Source organism: Clinocottus analis, unplaced genomic scaffold, assembly GCF_023055335.1.
Source record: "Clinocottus analis isolate CAN_PGR_092001 unplaced genomic scaffold, fCliAna1.0.p SCAF_8, whole genome shotgun sequence".
Lineage (NCBI taxonomy): Eukaryota > Metazoa > Chordata > Actinopteri > Perciformes > Cottidae > Clinocottus > Clinocottus analis.
Window position 1 is genome coordinate 753,299 of NW_027176240.1, and position 10,000 is coordinate 763,298.

The following is a 10,000-nucleotide window of genomic DNA, read 5'->3' on the forward strand; positions in this document are numbered from 1 at the left end:
AAAATGTAACTTTGACGGATTTTAAAGAACTACACATAAAAACAAAAAGGTTGCGTTACAGACACCACAACATGATCTCAATCTGCTGCTGAGGAGGAAACACACACACACACACACACACACACACACACACACACACACACACACACACACACACACACACACACACACACACACACACACACACACACACAATTGGCGACAAAAGGCGTCCGTGTGTGTGTGTGTGAGTGAGTGTGTGGACATTTGTGATGCTCTGAGCCAGCAGATGTATGTAATTTCATTTAGGAGAGAGGGAGAGAGAGAGAGAGGGAGGAGAAAAAGAACGAGCGAATGAAAGAAAGCTTCAGGATTTAGCGGAATCGGGCGCTCGTGGATTACTGTAGTCAACTTTGAGACGGACGCCACTCGGAGGGGGATAAGGCGGCGCTGACAGGTCATTGTGCCGCCTCGCAGTCAAATAAAACAAGCAAATAATAACGGCAAATATTAAGCTCCTGTGACATTGTGGCGAGGCGGGCGGGGAGACGAGGGCGGATTAAGAGAAGCTATATCCCCCCGCCGCCAGCCGGCCGCCGAGCAAACGGACGCGTGTTATGAAAAGGAGGGAGGAGAGGAAAGGAGGAGAGGTCAGAGGAAAGGTAGGATGAGAAGAAAAGGAGGCGACTGGAGGAGGGAAGGAGGGCGAGCAGGTGAGAGGATTCAAAGACGAGAAGAGAGAGGAGGAGGGAGGGGGACAGCTGCTCGGCATCCTCCCTCCTTTCCTTCCTCCCTTCGCTCGCCCTCTCGGGGTCGACCTCTGACCTCCAGACCCCACCTGACTCTTAAAGAGACAGCGCTGACATCCAGTCACAAGCTCAACTATAAAGACGCTTGTCATGAGATAAAGGAGTGAAATGTATTAAACAATGAAAACACCCTGTGGTACCGTAACAAGTATTTAAGTAAACATTTATGTATTTAATAACGACAACGTCAAGCTGTGAAGCTGAACGATTAGTTATTAATTATCATCAGTTGCTTTCTGTCTTCGCTGAGCAATCATTGCTGCAACCATCAACCGGAGTCTGTTGCTGCAATACAATAATAACACAATAAAATCATTTACTTTGTGTTTTTCAGCTGCAGGAGCCGCTGCACCGCGGGGTCGAGGGTTCGCGTCCCAACTGGAACGATCTCCCCTTTTTTCGATGCGACAACAACAAGCGTGAGCGTGTGTGTGTGTGTGTGTGGGGACGTTTTGTGCGAAACACAAATGGTGTGAATGTCGCTGGCAGGCGGCGGCGGCGACACCGTGTGTGTGAATCCGGCCCTTTGGCTTCAAGAGGAGCTGTGGATCCGTGCTGGCTCTCATGGGGGAGGAGGGCGGCCATCTTGGATCAAAGCATCTGGCGCGGCTTGGCAGGGTTGCATTCTGGGTCTCGCGCACCATTTCTCGGCACTCAAACGGCACAAAACACAACAACAACATCCCGACATCTACCCAACCGGAGCAGGACGTTCTGGCGCCGGCGTGCGCCGTTTGATCGAAACATCAAAGGATTAGCGTTGGCGCGGCGGAGATACCGCCGGGTTTCCCTTCTCCCGCGGGGGAAACTTTATCGCCGTTAATATCAACGCGCTTGTGTGTCGCCGCAGCTATCGATGGTGGGGAAACACACCCGATACAATCAACTGGACAAGATACACACAAAAGATACACACATATCCAGACCGCGCCCGCTCTATCTCTGATCTCCGCCACGAGACGGACGCCACGATGGCGGCGGCGTGGAGCGAGAGAGAGCGGCGTCCTGAAGGTCGGCGAGGGTCAGCGCGGGTTGGAAAACGCGGCCGAGAAAGAAAAAGAAAGAGAAGCGGAGGAGAAGGAGCGGCGGAGGAGGGTGGAAGGACAGCGTGGGCCTCTACAGCCAAATAAGATTAAGATGGATATCTGGGCCACTGTTGCATTCAGGGGAGATAGGAATAATGAAACCCGCCCCGAGGTGGTCAAACGGCCGCCGCCGCTGGTTTTTAATTAAGCGTCTCGAGCTACAATGCTAGCGCTCACACAATGACAGCGCCCAACGAGTAGTTTCAGAGAGTAAATACTCGTTTAAATGGGCTTTACTCAGGCCCGAGGAGACGGTTCATTTGTTTTTGGAATCTGCAGAGAGGTTTTTATGGTCTGTTGTATTATTGTCTGCAGTCAAAATTCATAAATTCGCTGTCAAATTAACAGGAAAATGGAGAAGAAATGCCTCTAAAAGCAAGATGGCGTCTTCACGTTGCTCCGAAACCCAAATGTGTTAAAGGAAGGAAACATTTAGGACGCTTGGAGGAGCAAATGATCGACACGTTTGCTTTTAAATAGAATAAATAATCACTTTAACGATGAAGTGATTATAGAATATGGATAAACTGACTATTTGCTCCACGTGAGGAAGCGCTCGTCCACACAGAGGTCAACACTTTGACCTTTCGGTTACGCGGCGAGTGAGAACTTCAGGTGTCCTGAAACGTCACGAAACAGGATCACCGGACGGGAAATCCTCCTCTTCTTCGCCTCCGAGGAGTTCAGATGACAGAGAAACATCACAGAGCCGAGATCACAGCACGGCTCATTTCTTATCCGCCATTCTGCCATTTAATCCAATAGCCGCTAATCCAATTTGTCTATCGGACATGTAGAAAGGAAAGGGGGGAGGGAGGGGGGAGGGGGAAGGAGGACGTTTCCCTCTGAATCGCTGTTTATTTTAGGGCCGATCGGCGAAAAGGAAACGTGGAATATCCTTCAGGAACAAGAAAGAAGCAACAGGACGGACATTGTTTCCCGTGATTAGGGGCGAGAGCTCGTTAAAGGGGGCGATGAGAATATGCATGACCGACGAGGGGGGCCGGCCTTAATCAGAGAGGAGGAGGGAGGGAGGAGGGAGAGAGGAGGAGGGGGGAGGGAGAGAGGAGGATGGAGGGAGGGAGGAGGGCTTGATTTAATTAACGTGAGGAGTCTCGTTAGGAGAGCATAAAGCACGCAGACGGCTCGTTTCATGGCAGGAAAACTCGCTTCATGTGGATTAAATAATCAATGTATCAATGTTACGCTTCTTGAAAGCAACAGTTGCTACAATTTGCTACTCGGCAACATAAAACCCTTCCTCCTCCTCCTCCTCCTCCTCTACATTTCACGTGTGATTCCTCTCTGCTCTTGTGTCGGCCTCTCTACTGGAGAGCTGCTGAGGGGTATTTCTTCTTCTCCTCCTCTTTCCGGCTCGTTCGAGGCCTTTTTAGCCGCTCTTCAATGGCACAATGGGCTCTTTTTTTTTTCTTCTTCTTCTTCTTCTTTCGGCGCATAGAGCAGATTCCTGCTTTATTGAACCTGTGTATAATGTCTGGTGAATGGAACACATTAACCGATTCACACTCACCTCTTTGCCTCCCCCCTCCATCCCTCCCTCCTTCCACGAATAGAAAAAGGAGAAAAGTGAAATAAGAAAGAGAAACCTTCTCTCACACTGAGGCACAATGACTGCCTTTTCCACCGGTGTCATTTGTCAACCACTGCTTGCTTTACAGCCGACAAAAGACCAGGAGGTAGGAGAGTGTGTGAGAGTGTGTGTGTGTGTGAGAGAGGGGGTTAACTGGGTCTTTTTCCATAATCATAAGTGGGCTGCATAATAATGTGTATGTGTAAAATGTCGGTTTAATTAATCATCGCATCAGGATACCAACGGGCCAGACGTCAAGATGTGCGCACCTGTTCAGGTGATGAAGGTTATTCAAATAAAATAAAAAGGATCAACAGCTATGAGCGATAGTAAACAATGAACAGCTGTGATTCATAGCGCCACGTCTCTGAAACCTGAACCACGTTAATACGGTTGTGAAAAGTCGACATAATGAATAAAATCAGGACGCGTGTTCCTCAAATTTGAATAACACACAAAGCTTCATGTTCTCACTGTTCAAAGTGCAGGAACATGAACATTTATATTATCTCTCTACGTCGAGAGCTTCGTTCCTTCCAGACGGATCCTCGGCGTCACGTGACCTCGGCCAGGAGGATGCTGGGAACTCCAGACGGGCGTCAGCGTCCTCGGCCGCGTCGCTTTCAAAGCCTTTTGCCGGTTAATAAAAGCAAAAGTCTCCTATTTAAACTGGACCTCAACACGTCTCTCTGAGCGCCGCAGGAATGAACTCATCGTTCATCTCCTGGAGTTCAACGCGTCTCTAAAAACTTCTTCGGTGACGATTTCGTCGTTTTGGGCGACGCGTCTGTTTTATCACGAGGGAGATGAAGCCTCTCAATGAGCGAGAGACACGCAACACGGCTTCAACACGGTCAGACAGAACGACAGGTTTGTCCTGCTGATACGTTTCCTCTACACACACACACACACACACACACACACAGCCTTGGGCAAACAGGTTTGACCTCAGAGCTAACAGTAGGCCGACCTCTCATTCCTCCACCTCCGAGGTTAAGAAGAGGCGGGGCTCGTTCAAACAGAGTTCCCATAATAGACTCACTCTGGAGATGAAACGTTCATACTGGGAGTCCTCTCTCACACACACACACACACACACACACACACGGATACACACTTTGTGTTGCTTGCACAGTGTGTTTGAGCAGGACAAGTCCTTCTTGTCCGTGTTAAAGGATCCTCCAGGTCGCTGCAGCTCAACGTCCTAGAAACGTTTGTGTTGATATTAAACGTCCTGTCTCACCTCCAGCTCGACTCCTCTCCGCGTGAGGAGGCGGCTCGTTGTCGAGTGTTCAGCGTTTCATCTGAACGACCGCAACATGAAACTATCGGCCACGTTGGAACAACACAAAAGTGGTTTCTGGAGTATTTTTCTGTCCGTCTGGCAGAAGCAGCCAAGCTGTGACAATCACACAAATACAATCCTCTCCTCTCCCTCCTCGTCTATCTCTCCCTCCCTCCCTCCCTCCCTCCCTCCTACACCTCCTCCTCCACCTCCTCCCTCTCGCCTCACTCCATCAAATTGTGTTTTTGCCACAAATCAATAAACATTATCAGAGAGTGGCAGACTATGGGCTGGAGGAGGCAGCTCTGTCTGTTAAAGCCACAGAGCCGTCTGTCACCGCCAGGAGGAGAGGAGGAGAGGAAGAGGAGGAGAGGCCAGGAGGAGGAGTAGAGGAAGAGGAGGAGAGGCCAGGAGGAGGAGGAGAGGAAGAGGAGTCCAGGAGGAGAGGAAGAGGCGTCCAGGAGAAGGAGGAGGAAAGGAAGAAGAGAGGAGGAGGAGTCCAGGAGGACGAGGCCAGAAGGAGGAGCAGGAGGAGGAGAGGAAGAAGAGAGGAGAAGGAGAAGAGGCCAGGAGGAGGAGAGGAAGCTAGGAGGAGGAGAGGAGGAGGAGGAGTCCAGGAGGAGGAGGTGAGAGGAGGAGAGGATGAGAAGAGAGAAGGAGAGACGAGGAGGAGCGAAGTGGAGGAGAGGAGGCCAGGAGGAGAACAGAGAGCCAGCAAGGAGAGAAGAGAAGGAGAGACAGGAAGAACAGAAGAGAAGGAAACAAGAAGAAGAGGAGGAGAGACAAGAAGAGGACAAGAAGGAGAGAAGAAGAAGAGAAGAGGAGGAGAGACAAGAAGGAGAGAAGAGGAGCGACAAGACGTAAAGTGAACGCACGACGCAGGCAGGAAACAGGAAGTTGGCGGTGGATCAGCGTTTCCTGTCGCTCAGAGACAGGAAACCAGAATCCCAAACGCTGCAAACCTCCGAAGTTTCACCTACGACGTCTTTAACAAGAGAGAACTCCTCCTCTCGCTTCAGCGCCGCTGAAGAAACACTGAACCCGACTCCAAATCAGACGACGCTCAACCCGTCCTCACTCGAGGAACAACCAGCAAGTGGAAGGAGGAGGAGGAGGAGGAGGAGGAGGAAGAGGGAACCTGCCACACACCATTTCTCAATTACTGTTCTCATTATTGTCACCCGTGTGTTCATTACCGCCATTATCATCCCCCCACACTTTAGGATCGCTGGATGAAGAGGAGGAGGAGGAGGAGGAGGAGAGCCGCAGAACCCAGAGCTTTTTCTCTTTTTTCTTCTTCTTCTCTTCCCCCCCGCGAGGGCCAGAGCACTTCAGGTAATTAATAAAGCGAGAGGGGGGCCGAGAAGAGGAGCCGGAGAACATGAGAGCGACGCACTGCCTGAGAGAGAGCGAGTGTGTGTGTGTGTGAGAGTGTGTGTGTGTGTGTTTGCTGAGACGCCTGATTGGGGAGCTCACCTGCCGATACCCCCTAAAAGGTATTTCATTAGCGAGCCTTTTTTTTTTTAACAGCATACAAGCAGAGGAACAAAGCCCGGCCTCCACTCCAGGAGGCCTCCGGGCTGCAGGCGAGGAAGACGAGCGAGAGGAAGAGCCCCCCCTCAGCCCCACTACCCCGTTCATAATCTCATGACAAAAGGCGTAAAAAAAGGGCATCATCCTATTAACAGCGTGATCTTCAGCGGCTCCTTTTTTTCTTCCACAGGAGTCTTTCATGATCTCCTGCTGCCGCCTCGTCTCCCCCAGAACCAGAACCAGAACCTTCTGCTCGGACCTTTCGGGGCGGTTCGCTCTCTGGGAAAACATCTCCAAACCCGGTTGAACGCCTCTGAACTCCTGAGCAGCGCTACACCCGGCAGCGAGTCGGGGATCAGCCACCGAGGGAACGCTCGCCTTTTGATATGGAGAAAGCTGCTTCACCTGGAAGCACCAATGCTAGGTAGCTAATATGCTACATGCCTCTGTGTGTGTGTGTGTGTGTGTGTGTGTGAGAGATCTGGATCATTTATTTATGTGTAAAGTAGTTTACACTCGCTGTTTGTGAGGTTGTGCAGATAAAAAGCTTAAAAAAATTAAATACAATGTCGCTTGTATCCAAATAAATGTTTACCAAACCCTAAAAAATATTGAATATACTTCAATTTAATGATATAAAACAAAGAAAAGCAGCAGATTCTCACAGTCACACAGATGTAGTTACACACACACATCTGAAAAGGCCTTTTTGGGTTGTTTTTTTAGGCGTTTGTGAGACAAAATCCTTTTAATACATATTTCAACTTCTTCCTCTACTGGTCTTTTCTGAAGGTAATGAAGGAGTTCATGAATATGAAATATGAGTTTTCAGTTGGTTTCATTCCCTCCTCGGCTTTCTGGAGGTTACGTCCTGGTGTTTTGCTGATGCGCCCGACAGCGCGCTGGGCACGCACACGTTTAACGCTAAGCTACGCTAAGCTAAAGGCCACACGGGGGCGAGACGTCAGCGCCGCACGACAAATCAATGAGTAAAGTTCAGTTCATAATAAATGATGGAAGCCGGAAAAAAAAGGAAAGGTTTTGTCTTCCCAAACAGTCGGAGAGAGAAAAGATTAGTCCGTCTTCTGTTTGAGTGTTTTGTTTTCTGCTCAGCGGGGGAGCGCCGCCTCCGGCTTCAGGTTACACAGGGGCATTGTGGGAAAAAAAAGTAGGGTAGCCTGAGCTGTGCGTGTGTGTGTGTGTGTGTGTTTATGCATCCTTTTGTTTCTTATACGTTTAATTATTATATTTTAACATGCGTTGGTGTTTTATTTCTGGGGGTGCAACCAGTAAAAGCTTCCCCGTCGCTCACCAGCTCAACTTCTTCTTACCTTGAGAACTTCAAGCGTCGACCAGAAAAGCCGTCGGACCGGTTCGACGTTTCCCGCCGGCGGTCTGCAGCTCCTTCAGGAACGTGGGAAGCTCGCGCTTATTTTAAGCGTCGGCAAACAAAAGCAGACGCGAATGTCACAGTCTGTCTGGAGAGCGACGGCCTGAGGGAACGCAGGGAAGGGGCGTGGCCTCAGCCCTGTCGACTCCGCCCCTCCACGATGACTTGATATTTAAAGAGAATATTAAGACACACACTCTCACGTCTAAAAGAGACGTCATTTTCTCTATTTTTTTGAGACACAGACTCATGTGGTTCTAGATAACGAGGCACTAGTGTCATCAGGCAAAAGTGTAAAGACAAAATATGACTCAAAGCTGAAAAATTGAATCTTGATTTTGTAAAAACATAACTTTACTAAGGTGGTGTAAAGTTTTTAGTGATGGAAAATGCTTCACCAAAGGTCCTAGATTCACAAAAGCAGTGGAATATATGAATAAAATGGAAGATACATGTAAATAAATGACTAAAACCACTTTTGTTATCATCGTTTTTTGAGTAGAAATGTGTTCTTTTATACACATTTCAGTAAGAAGTGACTTCATGCTGCAGATAAAGCTTCATGGGGGTGCAAATACAAAGAAATGTCCTTTACACAATGCTTCATGACCTGTTGAGGACTGGAAACTAAAAATTGAGGACTTGACTTGGAAAAAAAACAACGATGAATTGGTCCCCACCTCTATTATTTACAGTGTAGGATAAACTATTAAATAGACGCAGAGCTTTAAATAAGAATGAAACACTTCTTTACTTCATAATTAAGTTAGTTAATGAGTGTGTGTCAGGTAGCAGGTACTTAAAGCTAAACGTGTCCCTCCAGTTCACTTCCCCCAGTTCCCTTTCAAAATAAACTTCCTCCTTCACGGGGAAACTTCTTCGCTAAGTTCAGTAAAAGATCACGCTGCCGCATATGAGTTCACACACGGGACGAATAAATCAAAACGCCGACTTCTGGATTCCTGGAGGAGCGAGCGGGTTCGGTTTGACCCATTAATTATGAATTATAGATTCCAGATGCTTTTAAAAAAGGACGCGAGAACACGCTCACCCCGGCACAAAAGTGGGTTTAGTTAATTTAGCGCGATAGAGAGAACTTTAAAGGGACCTTTAAAAAAAAGGTATGTCAAAGTACAGATAGTAAAGAGATGCTTTCCACCTGCCACACACACACACACACACACACACACCTCTCATCCTCCTCCATTCTCCTCTGCAGCCTCACTGAGAGCCCGTGGTGACCTGGGTGTGTAGCTTATTAACCTCCCCATCAGTTCTTATCAGCCAATGAATAGCACAGTCATCTGGCCCTCCTCCTGAATCTGAGGGTGGAAAATGTTCTCCTCACGTCGGGGCTATAATTCAATCCACACACACATCACACACACACACACATCACTCACACACACACACTCTCTCAGAGAGAGAGAGGGATCAGTGGTAACATTTTGTCAACCTGGTGGACGTCCAAGCCCGACGTGGAACAGATGTTACTGAATTTATCTACAATTGGAGGAAACAAACAGGAGTGCACATGGTGTGTGTGTGTGTGTGTGTGTGTGTGTGTGTGTGTGTGTGTGTGAGGGCCAGAATAAATTAATGGCTGATTTCTCCCCTTGCTTTGAAGGCATTAAGAGCCCTCTTCTTCTTCTCAATGTGCCGCGTTAAATGCTTTTCTCTCTCTCTCCCTCTCCCTCTCTCTCTCCTTTTTCCCTTGACAAGCAGGGCCACCCAGCTGAAAGCGACTGATGCAAAAAGAGTAATCCCCCCCACACCTCCTCCCACACCTCCTCCACCCCTCCGTCCGTCGACCCCCCCTCCTCCCGCTATCTTTAGTCTTTGACACAGTGGCCATTATCTGTGGGATTTAGTTAAAAACCAAACCTTCATGTATTTGTTCGGCCCTGGGTTCGTTTTCTCCCGACGGCTCTGCTCGAGTGCTGCCGGCCGGCCGGGAGAGGGAGGGAGGGAGAGAGAGGGAGAGGGAGGGAGAGAGATGGAGGGAGGGCTGCTTTTACTTTGCTAGCATGAAGCAGAGGGTCCATCGAGCTGGATTCTGCTCCGAAACATCTTAAAATGTCTGAACTTTGCACGCTTTAACTGCTGCAAAAACACACACACACACACACACACACACACACACACGTTTAAACTATTTTAATTGCCCTGATTAATTAATTTAAGCTTTGTTTACACCAAAAAACATAGATGCTACGAGCTGCATTATTCTCTGAAGCGCTGGAGGGACAGAGAGAGAGAGAGAGAGAGAGAGAGAGAGAGAGAGAGAGAGAGAGAAAGAGAGAGAGAGAGAGACAGAGAGAGAGAGAA

The 10,000-nt window shown here is 48.8% G+C and overlaps 1 protein-coding gene across 6 annotated transcripts in view; it reads right to left on the reverse strand.

Annotated features, from left to right (window-relative positions):
- ehbp1 (EH domain binding protein 1) overlaps positions 1-10,000 on the reverse strand; it is a 119,752-nt gene that overhangs the window by 8,667 nt on the left and 101,085 nt on the right. The window lies entirely within an intron of this gene.